Below are 22,193 nucleotides of genomic sequence, written 5' to 3'. Positions count from 1 at the left end.
TACCAAGGTGAGAAAATATCTATGACCACCATGTGTTGGGGTGTGATATGGCCCCCAAATATCACAGTGTACCAAGTCAAAAGTAGCAGCAGATAAACAATTATTTGAAACAAAAGATAACCTCCTTTGCTTAGCTAAAGGGCAGATGGGGCAAGGAGATACAATGTCACCATTTTGTCTATTACAATCAAACCGCAATTGGTCCTTCAACAAATTCAGTTTCTGATATGATAAGTGACCAAGCCTATTGTGCCAAAGCTTATCAGTCACATTATTAACTATTGAAAAACAAGGGGAGTTAACACTTTTGGGATGATGAAATGAATCAGAATTAACTTCTATCACATAAGGGCCTGCATTCCTCTCACCCTTGCCAGTCATCTTCATAGTTTGCAGATCCTGAATGATACATGAATCAGTGAGAAATTTGATACACAATGATGATTTTCTGGTTAAGGAGCTTACTGATAGCAGATTGAACTTGAATTGCGGGGACAAATAATACATCATTCAGTACCAATTCCGATGACAAATGCACTGTCCTAATTGAATGCACTGGGATCTTGGTGTGGTTTGGTAATGTAACAGATGCATTCTCAATGTGATTCATAGTGTGAAAAGCCGAATGGTTAAAACAAATGTGGCTTGTGGCACCTGAGTCCACTATCCAGTACTTAGGTGAAGTAATTGATGGATTAACAGAAATCGAGAAACAGGTACCTGATTCATTTCCAGAGATAACGTTCATCTCTGTATCTATCTTTGCAGCCTTGAGGTGACTATTTAGTATATTCATCAGGTGCTAGTATTGATCAGCATCAAGTCATTTCACAAATCCTTCAACATTTCCTTGTGATTGATCCATGGCAAGATCAGTGACTTGATGTTCAAAAACTTGATTGGCAACAACATGATTATTTGATCCAGCTTGGCTGTTCATTGCAGGTCTTTGCTTAGGTTTATAACTCGGGGGATAACCATGCAGTTTGTAGCACTTGTTAACTGCATGGCCTGTGTATCCACAGTAGGTACACACAGGTCTCTCTTTCTTCTGATTTCTGTTGGAATAATATCCACCATCCTTTCTAGTATTACCTTGAACTTGAAAGGTCATGGAGTCAGATCCAGATGCATTCATAGCTTCATTAACTTTCCTCTGGTGTTCTTCTTGAGAAACAAGGGCAAAGACCTTGTTAATGGGAGGAATAGGGTCCATCAGCAGTAATTGACCCCGAACTTGAGCAAAGGACTCATGCAACCCCATTAAGAAGGACATAACGTATTCCGTGTGATAATGCTCAGCAAGCCTTTTAGTACCTCCACAGACACATTTTCCACATGAACACATAGGTCGGTAGTTGCTGAGTTCCTCCCAAATTGTCTTCAATTTTGTGAAATATGCACTGACAGGTAACTAACCTTGTGTGAGATTCATCAGGTCTCGCCTCAACTGGAATATGCGTGGCCCGTTCCTTTGTTGAAATCGCTCCTTTAGATCCATCCAAATCTCATATGCAGATTCGGAATATATGACACTTGTAGAGATTTCCTTGGATACAAAATTGAGAATCCAGGATATGACAATGTTGTTATTTCGGATCCATGAATTGAGTAATTCCTGGTCATTTTCAGGCCGAGGAATAGATCCATTGATGAATCCTAATTTGTTTTTCACTGAGAGTGCTATCATCATCGATCGGCTCCAGGATGCATAGTTGTCCCCAACCAATTGCTGTGAAACGAGGACAAGGCCTGGACTATCCGAATGATGTAGAAAATACTGGCTGGTTCCATCATCAGTTACTGAATTACTGACTGACGATGAAGGATTATTTGATGTTGAGTTCGGTACACTCAAAGCCATGAATCAAACTTCAAATCAAATTGGATTTCTCAGAAAAAAAGGAAATGCTCTGATACCAAATTGAAGAAGAAAGCTATGAAATGAAAGAAATGATTCATTCATCTGAAAACGTCGTACAACCAGATATAAATACAGCTTGGTTCATTAACAGAATATGCCAGCATTAACAGAATATGCCAGCTCACTAAACTACAGTTAACTAACTAACTTTAACTAACTAACTTCATCTAACCAACTAACGGAACTACAATCAATTGCCAGCTAAGCTAAATAGTCTAATACATATGCCTGATCTGCATCCAAAAGAAATTGGAGGACTTGGCACTGTTATAGAAAAAAAAATTATCTTCTTTTTCTTTTCTAGTACTCCCCTGCATGGTATAATTCACCTTATGATATGAGCCATCATTGTTTATCATCTGATAGCTTTTTCTTCAGCTCTTTCTTATTTACCTGAAATCGGGAATAAAAAGCATAGTTGAGAGGCTTTTGGTGACATTGAGCATATGAAGTGGAGGAACATTGTGAAAGGAGGGTGAACAAGATGCGTAAAATGAGGATACAAGAAATAGGACTTGAAGGTTAAATCCCCTTTCCCATAGAATTACGAGGCAGCGAGTCCCGTAGTAGCAAGCGGGTCGGGATCTAGAAAAGCCAGTTAGAACGATGAAATGAGATGTTCAGACAATAACAAATATAATAATGAAAAAGAGGAAGTCTTTGAATCATGAAAAAATCAAAAAGGCTGGCCTCCCTCAAAATGAAGAATCGTTACTTGTCAAAATGATATCATCTACATATAGAAAGTAATGAGAATATATGACGAAGTGATCCTAACAAAGATGGAAGTCACGTGAAAATATAACTCAGTCTGAATACATGAATATCCACCTCCCAAGAGAAAATAGAATATTGAAATGCAATTAGATGTTCGATTCGCAAACAAACCAACCTAAATAAGATCTCTTTCCGTTCTTTTTCTTAAGAAAAATAAGGGCCATGGGAGATAGAGATCTCTCCATTTCGGTTTACTAAAGCACAAAGCAAACTTCTAGAATTTTCAACTTCTTGATCCTCCCGATAGAGCGTCCCTTCCGGGAAAATAAAGACTTTAGAAAGTGGGATTCTTATGTCTCTGTCCAACTCATTAAGAAAAAATATTAGATAAAGTAGGAATGAGAAGCGTCACAGTTCTAATTCAACTTTGAAATTTTTATTAATTTGCTTTTAGTGTAGGGATGATTGCTCCGTAATTTTGTCCCACGTGAACACCTCGAAGAAGGCAATGTGCCATACCTTGTAGGGTGCAAGTTTCACTTTAGCCCACACGGAAAGTTCTTCCAAAGTTAGAGCAGGCTTCGACTCCTCATTCCATTTTCTTTTCATCTCTGCTGCAGGCACAAGTATTGCGCACACAACTAATTCAACACGCAACACTCTGCAATAGCTAGATGTTGTACACAGAAAAGTTGATAATGTTGATTAACATCATGTTTAGCTAAGCTTAAACGTGAATCAAACTACTTTAAAGAAAAATTTCTTTCGAACATGTTGGATAAGTTACTCTTTTCTTACACGAAAGTAAAAAAAGTGTTGTTATTTTAGGAGTAAGGTAGGGATTACTTTCAAATAAGTAATTTAATAAATTTCAACTTTGAGAAACAATATATTATTTACTCTAAACTTAGTTAAATAATCATAAATACACTTATAAGCTAAGCAAAACACGCACTAGATGCTGCTAATATCTTTCTAACCAACAATTTTCTCCTCACGGAACAATATGAACAAAATGTACGAGTAAATTTATGTATTGTCTATTGTAGATTGATTATTAGTGGAAAGAGAAAAACAAACCTCTAAAAGAACTTCTTCAATTTCTAACGCAGATGACTTGTATAGTTGTATCCACCAACCTTCATAATGTCAGCATTAGTACCTGAATAATGAATAGGTAGCCATTTTTTTTCACTAACCACCACTGTGGATAAAAATCAAATGAACCACGAACAGCAAGCAATAAGAGGAGGCAAAAATCAATGGCATATAGCAAGGAAGCAGATTAACTACATTTAGAGCATGTTTTGGCAGTGTTTATAAATAGCTCATATTATAAACAGATAGAAATGAGTGGAAAATAAGTTAGTAGTACTTGTGGGTCCTCAAAATATGTGAATAACAAGTAACTTGGGTGTTTTTATAAACATGAGCCAAACATAGGCTTAGATCAAATGAAAATACTAATATTTAGATAAATAATTTTGCAAGATATTCACTTAGGAGTGATTTGCAAGCTACATAAGAAATTATATATATGACAAGACAAGACTATAACCGATTCAATATGGATACAACAGATTTGAAAAGTTAAAATACGTACATCCCAAAATGACATAGTATCCATCTTCATCCATTCTAGCACAATCTCCAGTCTTGAAAAATCCGTCATCAATAAATGACTCCTTAGTAACCTAGCAAGTGATAGAAGTATATGTTAGGAAAATGTTGTAATTGGCAATCTGTGACCAAAAAGACTAATTTGTCGAGTTTGTAAAGTCAATGACCAATTTGTCAATGTCTAAAAGTTCAGGGACTTGTGTTGCAATTTCGCAATAATTAATGTATAGGTTTAGGGTAAAGTTGGATGCTTTGAAGATGAAAAATGGCGCAAGATTGGTGCTAGAGTTTCGCCCTGACCTCGCTCGAGCCTAAATAACAGAACCTGCGTCGCTGGAGTTTCGCCACCACTTCGCTCGATCGAGAGTGCGTCGCTAGAGTTTCGCCGGCACTTTGCTCGAGCGACAGTGTCATCCGGCGTTTGGTAATTTTCCTTCCTCGCGAATTTTAAACGCTCCATACTACCAAAAACGACCTACTATATAAACAAAAAATCCGCTTTTCATTAACAACTTTTGGCAAAACACATAGCACAATATTTTCCTCTCTACCAAAGGATCAATTGCAAAACTCTTCACCATATGATTCATTGAAGAAAAAAAACATCAAACACCTTTTCAAACAAAACACCTATAAAAAATCCTCACTACTTCCAGAATATCAGTTGATTGAAGATTCGGGAAGGAGGTTGATTGAAGAACTAGAGTTCTTGTTGATTCACGGGAAATGGAAGAAATACAAGGTTGGGATTTTGGCGCAGATCTGCAGAATCCAGGAGAGCTTTGGTTGATACATTAAGGAGGTCAGAGTGTTGTTAGATACAGTCATGTCTGGTGTACTGTAAGTTGGAGTCTTCTCTAGTGAATCCCTACTGGCTTGTGCCCGGAGTTTTTACCCAGTTGGGATTGCTTTCTGTCAATTTCAATTCAACCGGCAATTCAACATAGATAGTTAAATCATGTGAATGAATTTGGACAACGTTTAATTTATGTGACTTGTTGCATAACTTAATTAAATTGTTAAATTCCGCATAGACACCTATTCACCCCCCCTCTAGGTGTTGGTTGGTCGAACTATAGCCTTTTCAAGTGGTATCAGAGCCATATCTCGAGTCCTGACCCATAGTTATCTAGATGAGTCTATCACTTTCTGTACCTCCGTACTTTGACGGAAGTAATTATGCTTACTGGAAGGTTAGAATGCATGTGTTTCTTAAGTCCTTAGATGAGCATGTTTAGTTGAGGGTTCAAAATGGCTGGAAACCTCCCTCCACTATCGTATCAGGAACTGTTAACCTTATTGATATATCACTGTGGATTAAGGATGAGATAGCTGAGTGTAATTGGAATAGTAAGGGACGTCAAGCCTTGTTTATGGCCATGTCTCCCGAAGAGTTTAGGAGAATGTCAATGTACGAAACTGCTAAAGAGGTGTGGGATATTCTTGAAACTACACATGGGGGAACTAAAACGGTAAAGAACTCGAAATTACAAATGCTAGCTTCTAGGTTTGAAGAAGTGAGGATGAAAGATGACGAAATCTTTGATGAATTTTATGCAAAATTGAATGATATTGTTAATTCTAGTTTCAATTTAGGGGAGAAAATTCCCGAGTCTAAAATTGTTAGACAAGTACTTAGGTCCTTGCCCGAGAGATTTAGGCCTAAAGTTACTGCTATTGAGGAAAGTAAGGATCTAGATGAAGTTAAAATTGAACAACTTGTAGGATCCTTGCAAACTTATGAACTCACTATCACACAACCTAAGAAAGAAAGTCCATTGCTTTAAAATCCATCAAAGAGGATGAATCTTCCAATACTGAGTCTCTGAGGGACGATGAAATTGCTTACTTTGTGAAGAAATTTCAAAAGGCTCTCAAAAATAGGAGAAAGCCTCAGGATAGAAAAAGTGGAGTCCCTAGCAGATTCTCATAAGAAAAAACTGAAAGGTTTAACAATAAAAGTTCTAGTGATAAACCACGTTTGGTTAGGTGCCATGAATGTCAAGGTATAGGTCACTATAGGAATGAGTGCCCTAGTTATAAGAAGAATCAAAGAAAAGGGCAGGGTAAGGCCTTAGTTGTTTCACACACTGATAACGAGTCTGAGACCAGTGATAGGCAGGAGTCATCTAGTAGTGAAGATGAAGGGAACTATATGACATTTGTGTCGACTATTAAGAGTGAATCTGATAAGGAGAGTGACAAGGTTGAGGAAGAACTTCACGACAATAATTCTAGTAAAGAGGATGAGGATGACATAGACATACATGAGGCCTATCAACTCTTATTCAAGGGGAGTCTTAAAATCAAAAAGATCAATAAAGCCCTACTCAAAAAGGTTGATGAACTTGAAAGAGAAAAAGAGAGACATGCTAGTAATCTCCAGAATTCACTTAAGAGTGTAGTGAGTTAAAATATGTCAATGAGAAGTTGGAAGACAAGGTTAAGACATTCACTAGTGAATTGGAGAAATCTAATGCTCATCTTTAGACTTTCATAAGTGGAACTAAGAAATTGGATGATATTTTGGGAATGAATAAGCCTACGGGAGATAGGAAAGGTCTAGGATATGTTGAGGGTAATACACATGGTGCTGGTCCATCTAAAACTGTATTCATTTCTGCCTCTAGGAAGTCTAACGTTGTCAACAGTCCAAATAAGGGTAAGAATATTTTGAGGGAACAAAGTCATCAATCACGTAGAAATTTTATGCCCAAACACTCACAGACACGTACCTTTGAGCCTAGGTTCATTCCCACCTGTCACCACTGTGGAGCTCTAGGACACACTAGGCCTAGATGTTATAAGTTAGGCAATGAGCGTAGAAATCAGAATATTCCAAGTCAGGTTAGTTTTCTGACTAATCAGATTAGTCATTTGATTGAGATGCTTACTAGACTGACTAGGAGTACCACGTCATCTAAGAAAGTTTGGGTTAAAAAGGAGGATCTAGCTGGACTTTCAGGTCAGGTAAATTGCTATGTTGCTCATGTTGCATTAAAAGCCCAAGATTTCAATATGTGGTACCTTGATAGTGCTTGTTCTAGGCATATGTGTGGTAACAAGACTTTATTCACTACTCTTGATGAATGCAATGGGGGTATGGTTACCTTTGGAGATGGGGGCTCTGCACCTATTCTTGGCAAAGGTATTGTACAAATACATGGATTATCTGTGATCTCAAATGTGCTTTATGTGGAAGGTTTAAAGTCGAACTTGTTAAGTATTTGTCAGATTTGTGATGCTGATTTTGAGGTTAGCTTTGTGGAAAAGAGAAGTACCGTGTATGATTCATTCGGTGGGGTGGTCCTTGAAGGAGTTAGAACGTTTGATAACTATTATGGAGTCCTACCTAATTCTAACTATGTGTGTAGGAGTGCAAAAATTGATATGAGTGAACTCTGGCATAAAAGATTGGGTCATTTAAACTATAAGAGTCTAGTACAACTGGCTAAAAAGGAGTTGGTAGATGGTTTGCCTAAAATAGGTCCTAGTGAAAATGTTGTGTGTGGACCATGTCAACTGGGTAAACAAATTAAAGGAATCTATAAAAAGACTTCTAAAATTTTGACCAAAAGACCCCTGGAATTGATACACATGGATTTAATGGGACCATCTAGGACTGAGAGTCTAGGAGGTAAGCGGTATATTCTGGTTGTGGTAGATGATTTCTCGAGGTTCACATGGGTAGAATTGCTTAGGGAAAAATCTGATGCATGTGACCTTATAAAATCTTTGTGTAAACGGCTTAGTAATGAACTCAATTACAAAGTGTCCAAAATGCAAAGTGATCATGGAAAAGAGTTTGAAAATTTCAATCTTGAGAGCTTCTGCATGGATGAAGGGATACTACATGAGTTCTCTTCCCCTATCACTCCTCAACAAAATGGGGTGGTTGAAAGGACGAATCGTGTTCTTCAGGATATAGCTAGAGCCATGCTTCATGACAAGGGGCTAGCCTTACATTTTTGGGGAGAAGCTGTTAATACTGCATGCCACATAATCAATAGAGTCTACCTTAGACCCAAAACCGATCAGACTCCATATGAGATTCTAAAGGGTAAAAAGCCTACTGTCAAATACTTTCGTGTGTTTGGGAGTAAGTGCTACATTTTGCGTGATAGAGAGAACTTGAGTAAGTTTGAATCTAAGAGTGACGAAGGAATCTTCTTAGGGTATTCTAGAAATAGTCGAGCATTCCGAGTATATAACTCACGTACTCGTACTGTGATGGAGTCAGTCAATGTTGTGATAGATGATGGTGTGAGTGAGGGGGAGAATGTTGAAAATTATGATAGAAATGGTAATCTTATAAGGTCTAGTGATCCTACTGAACCGCTTGTGCCTGAATCATCTCTTAAAATTCCTGAAACTCTTGAAAAGGAAACACATCCACAAGATCAAGACACAATCCCTAAGGAACCATCAACTAGGGTCAAGTCTAATCATCCTAAGGATAATATCATTGGGGATTTGGATGAAGGTATGAGGCTTCGTAAGAGAGTACTGAACAATCTAGCATATACTAGCTATGTTTTACAGGTAGAGCCTAAGAAAGTCGAAGAGGCCCTTAGTGATAAGTGTTGGGTGAATGCAATGCATGAGGAACTCAATCAATTTGCTAGAAACAATGTGTTGATCTTAGTACCCAGACTTGAGAATTGTAACGTTATTGGTACTAAGTGGATCTTTAAGAACAGGACAGATGACCAAGGTACTATAACTAGGAATAAGGCCAGATTAGTTGCTCAGGGTTATACTCAAGTTGAGGAAATTGATTTTGATGAGACTTTTGCCCCTGTTGCACGACTTGAGTCTATTCGGATTCTGCTTGCTGTTGACTGTACCTTCGGGTTCAAGCTACATCAAATGGACGTTAAGAGTGTCTTCTTGAATGGACTTCTTCAAGAAGAAGTCTATGTGGAACAACCGAAAGGATTTGTTGATCCAAAGTTTCCCCACTATGTCTACAAACTCCACAAAGCACTCTATGGTCTGAAACAAGCTCTTAGAGCTTGGTATGAGAGACTTATGTCATATCTTGAGGAACATGGTTTCTCTCGAGGTGGTGCTGATAGAACCTTATTTATTAGACACATTGAAGAAACTATCACTATCGTTCAAATTTATGTCGATAACATCATTTTTGGTTCTCCTACCGAGTCTCTAGCATATGAGTTTGCCGAGTGTTTGAAGCAAGAATTTGAGATGAGTATGGTTGGTGAGTTGAGTTATTTCCTTGGACTTCAGGTGAAACAGACTGAGGATGGCTTGTTTATTTCACAGTCTAAGTATGTAAAGGATCTAGTTAAGCGGTTTGGGTTAGATAGTAAGAAGCATACTAGGACACCTATGAGTACTAGCTTGAAGTTAGGTCGTGATCCTTCAGGTAAGAGTGTAGATCCTTCCCTATATAGAAGCATGATAGGTAGTCTTTTCTATCTCACAGCTACTAGACCTGACATTGCTTTTAGTGTTGGAGTGTGTGCTCGATTTTAGGCAGATCCCAAAGAATCACACTTAAGCTCTGTTAGACGCATCATTAGATATGTGAGTGGTACTGTTGATCTAGGGATTTTCTATTCTAGAAATTCTAATCTTGATTTGGCTGGCTACTCCGACGCCGATTGGGCGGGGAATGCAGATGATAGAAAAAAGTACTTCTGGGGGCTGTTTCTACATGGGTAGCAATCTAGTAGCATGGTTAAGTAAGAAACAAAATTCCATATCCCTATCGACGGCAGAGGCCAAATACATAGCAGTTAGAAGTTGCTGCACTCAGCTTCTCTGGATGAAGCAGATGCTGAGTGATTATGGAATTAATCAAGGGACCATGATTGTTTTCTGTGATAATACCAGTGCTATAAATATTTCTAAGAATCCCATTCAACATTCTCGAACAAAACATATTGACATATGACATCATTTTATTCGTGAACTTGTTGAGACACGTGTTGTCTCCTTAGATCATGTTTCTATTGACAACCAATTAGTCGATCTACTTACGAAACCACTAGATGGGATGAGGTTTGAGTCGCTTCGGACGGCTGTTGGTATTTGTTTGCCTATCTAATCATGAATTTTTGCATATTCATGCATTTATCATATCTGCACTTATTCATTTCATATCTTGTATGTGATAAATGTGTGTGTGGTGCATTTTGTTTGTTAGTTTTTTTTTTAGTTTTTTTTTAAGTATTAAGTTTGCATTTGAAATTTAAAATAAAAAATAAATAAAAAATTTTGTGTGCATCGTGTATGACGTTATGATGTTTGCATTCAGGATCAAACTCTATTTTTCATCATGTGTACGAGTCTGAGGTTCCATCGTAGTTCTCACTTTCTGTGGAGTTCTTGGTATACGGCTTGATCGGTATTAAATGGCACGCCGCAAGTGCACGGGTCGCGATCAAGTAGTATAATGGAACTTTTAAGTCCCAATCGATCCCTCAGAGAGTGTTGTTTTCAATTACGAGTGTATTTGTTCCAAATTAACGAAAAAGATACACACATTTAAAAGTTCGATTTTAAAAACTATAAAAAGGCGAAAACTCGATTTTGATTTAAAATGCTTAAATAATACTTAAAAAGTGGAAAATTTTGATTTTAAAAGATGTTGGAATTTAATGATTTCGCTTAACCCTTTTCAAGCCATTTATGCGTAGATGCAAATTACCAAACTATGTGGTTAGACCCGATTTTTCAAAATTAGTCAATAACCTCTGTCGAGCAATATCAACCCTAATTGCTTGGCATTAACATATTTCTATGTCGTTCTAAACCAAACAACTGCATTCAATTTTTGTGAAAATAACTCAACAGATCACATAGGGTAGGTATACATGTCTGGATACCTAAATGTGTATAGTCGAAACCATATAAACCTATGGTATTAATTATTTCGGTCCATTATGTGCAACTATTTTTCAATAATTACGCAACTACCTAACCACAACATCTATTGACGTCAAATAAATGTAGTAATCTTAAATATGATAATTAATACACCAATATTTTGATAACAAATGCATATCTAACAACATATAACACGATATTAATGAAAATAGGTTAAGCTAATACATAAATTCCAACATAAACTTGTTTAGTTCATCATTCTAACAAAATAACAAAGAGATTCTCATAAACATATCATTACAAACATGAAGAACTAAATGAAAGGAATACAAAAGTTGAGATAAAACCCTTTTAAATACGAATTGTAATTCCTTCAATGTATTCTTCAAGCTTTCCTTAATGATCTCCTTGCTATATCCACTTGATTCCCAAAATAAAACTAAAATTAATAAAAGAAAATAAAACTAAAAGAAGAAAAATCAAGAAAGAGAGAGAGAGAGAGACCAAGAGAGATAGAGAGAAAATTGAAAGAGTTGGGAAATTTTTTTTTATCTACCAAGTTATATTAGTATATATATGGAATATGTATAAAATATAATATAAAAAAAAGATATTATTAGACATATAAATATCCTAAAAATATCTAGCATAAAATAAGGATAAAATATAATATATATATATATATATATATATAAAAGATATTATTAGACACAACATAAATATTCTAAAAATATCTAGAATAAAATAAGGATAAAATAATAAAAATGTTGACCAAAAAATCTCAAAATTGCAGATCAGGTCCTTCAACTTTCATTTAGTGCAATTTGGTCCTCAAAATTTGACTTTTATTACATTTAGGCCCTTCCATAATTGCACTTCAAGTCCTTTTCCTTCTCTTTTCGCTCGTTATACTTCTTTCCGGGCTTTTAGCCTACAAAAGTAACAATTACACAATTATAAATAGAAATCTACTCAATTTTATCAATAATAAAATCCCAAAAAGTGCTAAATAAGTGTGTAAAAATACACTTATCATGGCTCGTCATGCATTTTCGCACAGCACACACTGTAGCCCTGTAGGTGGGTCTTGACCGCATGGGTGAGACTTGGGATGGTATTCTTCTGTGATTGGGGTTGTTTGTCTATTTGACTTGATCTGTGATAAGTGTAACCTAATCAATATTGTCTTTCCCGATTTTCTACATTATTCTTTGAACTTATTTCTGTCTTCGGGGCCTATTTGACTCGAACAATTAAGCCTTAGGGGTTTCTAACCTGGTGCCCTACAGTCGTCTGGCTTGGCAGTCACCGGCCCAAAGTTCGTTACTGGGGTCATTTCTGTCGCCTAATGAAGATAGGATTGCACCTAAATTCTTATGTTATTAAATATATATATATAGATTCTGATTCTTCTTATAGTCTTGTATTAGAGAATTCATCTAAATTCATTCCTAATTCTTTTGGATAAATTATTCTATCAAATTCTTCATCTATTAGTTCTAGATGTACTTGATTTTGAAATGGTTCATTTTGTTCTTCTTCAGGATTAGTTTCCTCTTCAAAATCATTCTGTCTTTGTACCTGATTATAGTCTAAAAATCTTAGACTAGTTCTTCTATGGATATCTTTATAAGTTAGTGCTTCTTGTGGTGCTATAATTGTTTCTTGGTTTTCTAAAAACTTATCCATATCCCGTTCTAATCCTGCTAATTGTTCTGATGAATATTCTTTAGGTTTAACCATGTTAATTCCTTTGCTACTCATTAGATTCACTACTTTATCTATATAAATTTTATATTTTGTCTGAGAATTATTTGAACATCTTCCTAAAAATCCTATACTTATTAGTAAATTATCTCCACTTTCAACCTCTTCATATCCTTTTGTTTGAATTCCTATTTTAATTGGTTGTTTTAATAGGTTGTTTTGTGTGGATTTTTAACTTTTAATAACTTTAATCCTACTCAGTACTCTCCTTAGTTTTCTATAAATCTTTCTTAAGAATCATATATATTTCCCTTTTTTTTTTCACCACCTATGACATATAAACTTGAACCTGATTTCTTTTTATAAGGTTACCCGTGACACTCCCTTATAAAATTCTTAGATTATTTTTTTCCCTTTCCCCAGCATCTCTAGAAAACATCAAAAGGCTCACTCCGACCAAAAGTTTTCATTCATCTGGGTCACTCAGGATTAACCTAAAAACAGTATGGCTTCTAGAAATCAAGTTATACTTTTATTATATGCATAGGATGAAATGAATAACAAATATTTACTTAATATAAACATGAATAAAACAAAATAGAAATTTAAAACATAAATCAGGGATTTATAAATCCATCTTTAAAAGATCTACAACTAAGGATTTCCCTTTCGAGAAGTCTCTAAAGTTCTAAAATAAACTTAAAAGGAATAAGAATACAAGAATACCTTATATATTCACAAGAGTGTTTTAGCTATACAATATTTTTTGAATTGAGAATTTTTCTAGAGGAGGGGTTTCAAAAGGATTTTTTGATAGCAGAGAGTACACAGGTTGTAAACTTCTGTCTAAACCAAATGAAACTCATTCCTTAAATAGAAAAATTTTTGGGAGCAAAAAGTCTAAAATATCCCTAAGAAAGGCACACGTTTCACCGAAAAACTTCTGGCCATTTCAAAGTCTAACAAGTGTCTAGAATTTCTATGTCTTTTTACTAAAAATTCTAAAGATCTACAGTTGGGAATCTTTCTTTTGCAAGATTTCCACCAATTTTACAAAAAAGTCTATCAAATGTCTAAAAATTCAAATGGGAATCTTTTCTTTTTCAAAAAGTCCCGACACCTTTTCTAATAATAAAATAATGAAAACTTTAGTCTAAAAATCTACAGTATTATGATAAAAAGTCTTCTACTTTTTCTTCCTTTCTTCTGTCAAAATTGTCTTGTTCTGCATTATTGAGAAGCTTTATCTTGTATCAAGATTGTGGCGTGCCACTGATGAAAATGACATTCCACTGTCTGAATTATTGTATCCTTCATCCCGTGGATTTTCGTCTTCATCTGAAAGTCTGGAATTACTGGCTTCATCTTTTTCTTTTTGATCTGGACATTCTGAAATTTCTTTCTCTTCTTCATGATTCTTTTTTAAGATTGTCTCAAATGCTTGATTAACTGCTTCTCTGATTTGTTCTCTCAATCCTTTATCATTTTTCTTCTTCTTAATCTTTTTCTTTTTTCTAGAAGAAGTTCCTTCGGCTTTTTTAGATTGCTTCTGAAATTCTTCAATTTTTTCAAAAATCTTTTCTAAGGAGACAGTATCTGGATTAGGATCTTGTGATTCTTGAAAGAATAGACATTCTTGGCTATCTTGGGCTACCATTTTTTCTTTTCCCTTACTAGACTGGAATTCTTGGGCTTGTGAAAGTTCTGGATTATTTGAAAAATGTTCTGAAGAGAAAAGGTCTGGTGGACTGTATTTGACTAGGTAATCAAATTTTCCACTGGGCTGCCCAAGAAGATCCCAAATTTCTTTACCCTTTTCTGTAGCAGATTTATCAGTCTGCTGAGTCTGATCATCTATTTTAGTAGAGGAATCAACAGTCCCCTGAGTCTGTTGGGCTTTTGGTAAGTCCACAACCTTCAACGGATTTGAAAAGTCTTTACCAGCTACCGTTTGGGCTGGACTAGCTATGGACTTCTTGGGCTCCATAGTACCTGTTGGATAATGGATTTTTAAATCCAAAATCTCTTTTTTTAGTTAGGCCACTTTCTTTTGAAGTTGGGCTCTTTCTAGTGAAAGGTTCTGGTTGGCTTCATTGATAACTTTGTAATTTCTCTGCATGCACTCACAGTGTTGGCAGAAAATATTCTGATCTTTACTTGGAGAGAAATCTAATGGAGGGTCTGAGTAATTCTTTAAAGAAGGAGATAAATAAAAATTTATTCCTATCTGTTGTCTTGCTACATCTAGTGCTTCTTGAAAATTTGTAAAACCTTTGTAAAGAGGATTTGGAAATTTTTTTATGCAATCTAAAACTTCTAACCAAGAATGAAAAATTCCTGGAGTTCTTCCTTTAATAACAACATAGAATTTAAATCTTTGTTTGTTCTGACTAAAATGTTCTGACAATGCATTCATGCATGCAAGAAAATATTTTTGGTCTTTTGGATTCTTATTATAAGAAATTCATAAATTGTCTAAAATACATTTTTCTTCTTTAGATAGAGAAATATGCAGTAATATTTTAAAAGAAATATTACTATTGGGAAAAACTATAAGTTCTTGGTTTCCAAACCTTAATCTGTCTTGTAGCATTGGTCTGTTCTGATTAAATGGAGTCTGTGGTAATAATCTTGATGCAAATGAATTCCCAGGTGGAATTTCTGGTCTTATAGGCCTTGGTCTTGGCCTTGTCATCTGTATAAAGAAATTGTGTTAAACAAAATTAATAATTTCTATCTATTATTATCCTACTTAATATGTGCTTTATTATCACTACCTTTAATATGTTCAAATTCTATATTAATTCCTGTATTTGTAATTCTATCTATAAAATTTAGCCATCTTCTTCTACTACTTCTTTTTGAATCTATTTTTATTTTATTAACAAAAGAGACTATGGCTACACAATCTGTTCTTATTATTATTTCTTTCTTGGATATAATAAATAGTTCAAAACTGTCTATTGCATAATTTATAGCTAATAATTCTCCATCTATACTACTTAAATTTCCTTTTTCTTTGTAATTTCCACTATTATACATACAAATTCTTTCTGTACTTTTATCAGTATATTTATTGGGTTTGCATATTAATATAGCTCCCCATCCTGTCATACTTCCATCTGTTTCTATAATTAAATATTCTGAATCTAAACGCATAGCTAATTCTGGTAAGGTTTTTATTTTTTCTTTTATTTGTTGGACTAATTTTATGTCTTCTTGATTAAAAAATCTTTATCCTGTAGGAGATGTCTTTGCATATAAAGGTCCTGCTATTTTTCCTAAATCTTTTATAAATGGTCTAACATAGTTTACTAATCCTAAAAAATTTTGGATTTGTTTTAAATCTTCTAATTTATCTAGAAATTCTAAAGTCTTTTTAGCAATACGGGGTTGTAACTTAATTTTACCTTCTCCTATATTAACTCCTAGAAAATCTATAAATTCTTTAAATAAAATCATTTTCTTTTTACTAATTATTAAATCATGTTTTATAAATTCTGAAAATACTATTTGTAAATGTCCTCTATGTTCTTGTTTATTTTTACTGAATACTAAAATATCATCTATGTATACTATTACAAACTTACTATGCCTATTAAAAATACTTTCCATTTTTCTTTGAAAAATACTTGGTGCGTTCTTAATTCCAAATGGCATTACGAGCCATTCAAAGTGTCCTTCTGGGCAGGTAAAGGCTGTCCACTTAATACTTTCTGGATGCATTTTTACTTGCAAAATCCTGACTTTAAATCAAATTTACTAAAGATTTTACAGTCTTGTATTTTATTTATTAAAACTGTCTTATCTGGTATATTATAAGTATCATCTATAGTATTATCATTAAGTCTTTTATAATTAATAATCATTCTACTTTTTCCTCTAACAATATCTGAGTGTTTTCTAACTATAAAGACTGCTGATCTATGGGGACTATCTGATTTTCTAATTACTCCTAATTCTAAGAGTTCTTTTATACGTATTTTAAAATCTTCTAAGTCTAAATTTGTTACTTCTATATTCTTAGTTTTAATTATGTATTCTAGATTCTTAATTTTTAATTCAAATAGAATTTTATCTTTTTCCCAGTATTTTAAAACATTTTCTCCTATTATTTCCATCTTTTCTAATCTAGAAATTAAGTTTTCTATTTCTTGTTCTGTTATTAACATATCATAAATTTTTTTATTATCAATTAATTCTATAGTTTCAAAATCTAAATTATTTTCTTCTGAAGTTTCAGAATTTATTTCTTCTAAATTATCTTCTTCTATTAATTGACATTCTCTTTCTTTTTCACACTTACAAGTATTGCTACTAATTCCACCACGCTTCTCTATGCACTCTGATGGAAAATAGGTAATCTGTGTTTGTGTAAATAATGTATGTTTTTGTAAATGTAAAAAATCTTTAGTAATTGTAACACTTCCATTGTCTTTTAATAAAAAACTTAATCCTATGATAAAATCTGTATCTTTGATATTTAAAGGTCTAACCCAAACTGATTCTTTTGGTAAGGTATATTCTATACTTCTACCACAGTTTGTTTCAAAACTAATCTTACTATTTGATTGTAATAATTCTGTATAAGTATAAAGTTCTCCATCCATTTGTTGTGCTTCTATTGGTTTATCTGAGTATGTTATATATTGTTTTGGGATTAGTTTCTTATTAATTATACAATTACTACATCCTGAGTCTATTAAACCTAAGCATTTTATTTCATATTGTCCTATTCTTATGTAAAATTTTACGTTAATACTTTTAAGTTTTTCTGGGTTACATATTACTTGAACATATTCTTTCTCTTTATATTCTGTACTTTGACTTTGTTCTTCTATTTCTATTATTTTTCCTTTATTATTATATTCTAATATTTCTATTTTATTTATTATAAATTTCTGCATTTCTTCTAAACTTTCTATTCTTTTTCTGAGAATTTTTATTTCTGATATTTCAATTTTTTCTTTTCAAATTTCTGAATTGACTTCTTCTTTTTCAATAAGATTTTTTTTTTCTAAGCATTTTATACATGCTTCTTTATAACATTCTAAACATTTAGCTCTAAGTTTTCTTACAGGATACCAGTTACATAAATAACAAGATATATTATGTACTCCTTTATATTTTTCCCAATTATGTAAACATTCTATAATTATATTATTCATTAAATTTAGTTCTTCTTCTGATTCTGATTCTTCTTGTAGTCTTATATTAGAGAATTCATCTATTATCTCATAATCAGATTCTTTATTTTCTTCTGAATTTTTGTCTTCTATTGATATAATACTATAAATAGATTCTTTATCTGAGATATATTCATCTAATTGTATTAAGTCTTCATTAGTACATTCTATTAATGTACTCTTCTTATCATAATTATTTATTCTTTTTGGACAAGTTTTGGATAAATGTTCATTACTATTACAAACATAACAACTAAGTCTATTTTTATAAGTTCTTTCTGGTTTAAATTTCCTAACATGTCTTTTTTCATCTAAATATGGTTTTCTTTTATTAGATTTTCTAAGAAAGTATCTTTTCTAAAAAAGTCTTTTATTCTTTCTTTCTTTACTATATTTATTTTTTCTTGAACTAGAGGCTCCATATGTTTGTGGAGTAAAAGTATCTTTACAGAATTTATAGTCTATCTTTTTAAGTTGTTTTTGAATTTGTAACTCTACGCATTTATCTTCTAAACATCTTATTACATGTTGTATTCTTTGTCCTATACTCCATTGTTTTTCTGGTTCTTCTTTTACTGCTGGTAAGTTATTCCATTTATCTGTGATTTCTAATCCTAATGGTCCTGGTAATTTATGAAATAATTTTTTACCAATTTCTTGATTAAACGTATTTCCTGATATTGAAGTTAAATAATGATATTCATTTAAAAAGTTCTTAACATATCTTCCTTTAGTCCATTTATAAAGGCTAAGTTGTTCTAAGTCTCTCATAGCTTTTCTTTGTATACTCATATATCCTGAATTTGGGTCTGCTCCTGTTATTAATATCTGTATTTTATTAACAAAATTATATGGATTACTACCCATATTAATTAATTGTTCAAATTCTTCTTTCTTTTCTAGTTTAAATGCTTCCCACATAATTTTTACACTTTTTCCTAAAAATGTTTCTAAATATCTATACATATCTAAAGCTTCCATTTCTTGAAAATTTCTAATATAATGTCCTATTATAGTATTCTTCCATACATCTATTACATTATTCCATGTTTGTGGATCATGTGCTGTAATATTTAAAATTTGTGTTTTATGATCTGATTGGAATTCTACTTTCTTTTCTAAAGGTCTTTCACTTCCTCTTGCTATATATTTTCCTTCTGTATTATTATATAAAGGATAAGCTCCTCTTGGGGGAAATCCTCCACCATAAATCATTGCTTCATGTTTAATTGTTCTATCAAAAGGAGTATCACTAAAGGTTCTATATGTATTAGAGTCTTCCATAAGTTCTTTTATATAGCTAAAATCAGAATTATCTGAATCATTATCTTCTTTAATAGTTCCTATTCTTATATTTTGTTCTTGATCATAATATAAATATTCAAATTCTGTAATTGTCTTATTAAGATACATTTGATCTTCTAGTTCTAATAGTTCTTTATTATCTAAATTCATTCCTAATTCTTTTGGATAAATTATTCTATCAAATTCTTCATCTATTAGTTCTAGATGGACTTGATTTTGAAATGGTTCATTTTGTTTTTCTTTAGGATTAGTTTCCTCTTCAAAATCATTCTATCTTTGTACCTGATTATAGTCTAAAAATCTTAGACTAGTTCTTCCATGGATATCTTTATAAGTTAGTGCTTCTTGTGGTGCTATAATTGTTTCTTGGTTTTCTAAAAACTTATCCATATCCCATTCTAATCCTGCTAATTGTTCTGATGAATATTCTTTAGGTTTAACCATGTTAATTCCTTTGCTACTCATTAGATTCACTACTTTATCTATATAAATTTTATATTTTGTCTGAGAATTATTTGAACATCTTCCTAAAAATCCTATACTTATTAGTAAATTATCTCCACTTTCAACCTCTTCATATCCTTTTATTTGAATTCCTATTTTAATTTTATCTAAAAAATCTTTAATGGTTAATAAAAAATTTGGATTACAATAAATTATTCCATTATTATTATTCATATCAACTTCTGTACTAGCAATCATACTTTTATCTATATTATTAATTCTTTCATCATATATAGTAACTAAAACCTTACATCGTAGATTTTTTCTCATTAGTCCTTTTATTCCTATAACTATTAATCCTAAATGCATAAATCTAAAATTTTTCTTTTTTAATTCTTTCTTAGAGTCTTCTGATATTAAACTTAATTTTCTTACCTGATTTTCTATACATTGAACAGATACTTCTCTACTATGTCTAAAAAATTGTGTTCTTGTTTCAAAAATTCCTCTATTATATAGTATTTCTGGGTTAAGAATTCTTAATCCATTAGTTTGAAATCTTAAGTAATCTTGTTGAGGGTCTATGATTTCTTCTATATTTTGATTATATTGTACTGGCCTATTTAAAACTCTTTCTATTATATATCTGCTTATACTTGAAGTACTATATCTGGATGTAGATGCTTCTTCATTTATTGTTCTAGATCTTCCTAAAAAAGGATTTGTATTCATCTTGGAAATTTGTATTCTTTAGGTAATTTTTTAGTTACTTTTTCTTTTCCTGTTTTTTTAAAACTTAGTTTTTCTAAAGTATTTGTTAATGATTTTAAGTCTTTTTCTACACTTGATGTAGTTCCTATTTCTATCTCTTTAGATTTATTAGAATCTAAAATTCTTGTTATTTCTGTTAAATCTACCTTAGATGGTATTTTTTCTAGTTTAACCAATTTTTCTAAAATACTTGAATTTTGATTTTTAATATAATCTAAAGATTCTTTTATATTTTTAATCTCTTGATCCCTAGTTGTAGTGTTTTCTTTTATAATTTCTAAGTAACTATTTTGTTTTTTATTTTCTAGTTCTAAATTTTTGATAAATTTATAATTAGATCTACTATATAATTCTGACTTGGATCTTCTGAAAATAAACTATGTAATTTATACTTATTGTCTAAATTGCACTTAATTATATTATTATCAACTGTTTGTACTTTTTTACTAGTATTTCTTAAATCTAAATCTAAATATTCAAGCTTTCTATTTGTATCCAGAGTTCTAAATCGTAAGAGATTCTTCCTATTATAAAAATATGTCTATATTCTTCAACTAGAATTCTTTTTATAATATTTTCTCTTATGTCAAAAGGTAAATCTTTAATAATTCTTAAAATTTCTAAAATTTCAGTTAACTCTTTATAATATATTCCTACAATATTATCTTCTTCAAAGTAACCACAAATATATATACTATATTTTACTTGGTAGGTTAATTTATTATGTCTTATACTTGTAAGTTCTAATATCATATGCTATTTTTTCCTCTCTCTCTCTCTCTCTCTCTATATATATATATATATATATATAATAAAAAAATGGCATACAATTAGGGGGAGTAAAATTGTGACAATTATACTGTTTGATATAGGTCCTCGTGGAATTGGATTTAACTGGCACTTGGTCAATATACACTCTTTTACAATTGTTTTCACGTGTTCTTTCTCACTAATTTAAGGTTTTGAGTCTAACTTGCATGGACTACGTGACACATTTCACGCTGATGTTCTGTATAAAATTTACTTATGGGATTTTAAACTATGTGTGGACTTAAGATTTGTCTACATGCTCTGAATGTCGGGTTTGTGATTTTGTGCATATTATTCGTATCATCTACATATTTGGGTACGTGCTTCATCATTGATTTTTTAGTTTGTCTTTACAAAAACAAAAAAATAATAATACATACAACTGAAAATAAAAATAAAAATTTTTGGACCTATTTTCGTTATTTTTCAAAATTGTGCTACTTTTCATAAATCTCAAATGTTTGGTGCTATTTTTGACATTTCATTTTCGCTCGAGTCTCGCCTGGACTTCGCTCGAGCGACAAAAGCAGAAAGGATGTCGCTCGAGTTTCGCCCCGGTCTCGCTCGAGCGACATATATATTAAAAATGCGGCTGTTTCAATTTTTCGCTCATTTCATCATTTTTTTTCCTTCAATTCTTTTCTTCTTCCATCGAAATTATTCACTCCCAATTCATTTTTGACCTCAATTCAACATCTTTAACACAATCTTGGGTCTGAAACACTGACTTTTTGGCAAAATCTTTAGGTAATTCCCAACTTTCTTTGCTTTCAATTTTTTTTGGTTTGTTTGATTTCTTTTCTTGCTCATTGTGTTGGTTTGTGTTATTTTGGCATTACATCTTGCTTGTACAC

At 32.5% G+C, this 22,193-nt stretch overlaps 1 pseudogene; it reads right to left on the bottom strand.

Annotated features, from left to right (window-relative positions):
* Nucleotides 1-3,670: 3,670 nt before the first annotated feature.
* The window catches only part of LOC111403028, a 28,198-nt pseudogene continuing 9,675 nt past the window's right edge, over nt 3,671-22,193 (bottom strand).

The sequence above is a fragment of the Olea europaea genome, chromosome 1 (genome assembly GCF_002742605.1).
Source record: "Olea europaea var. sylvestris chromosome 1, O_europaea_v1, whole genome shotgun sequence".
In the NCBI taxonomy this organism is placed as follows: domain Eukaryota; kingdom Viridiplantae; phylum Streptophyta; class Magnoliopsida; order Lamiales; family Oleaceae; genus Olea; species Olea europaea.
Note: the sequence above shows the minus strand (reverse complement) of the source record. Positions and strands in the feature narration are given on the sequence as shown.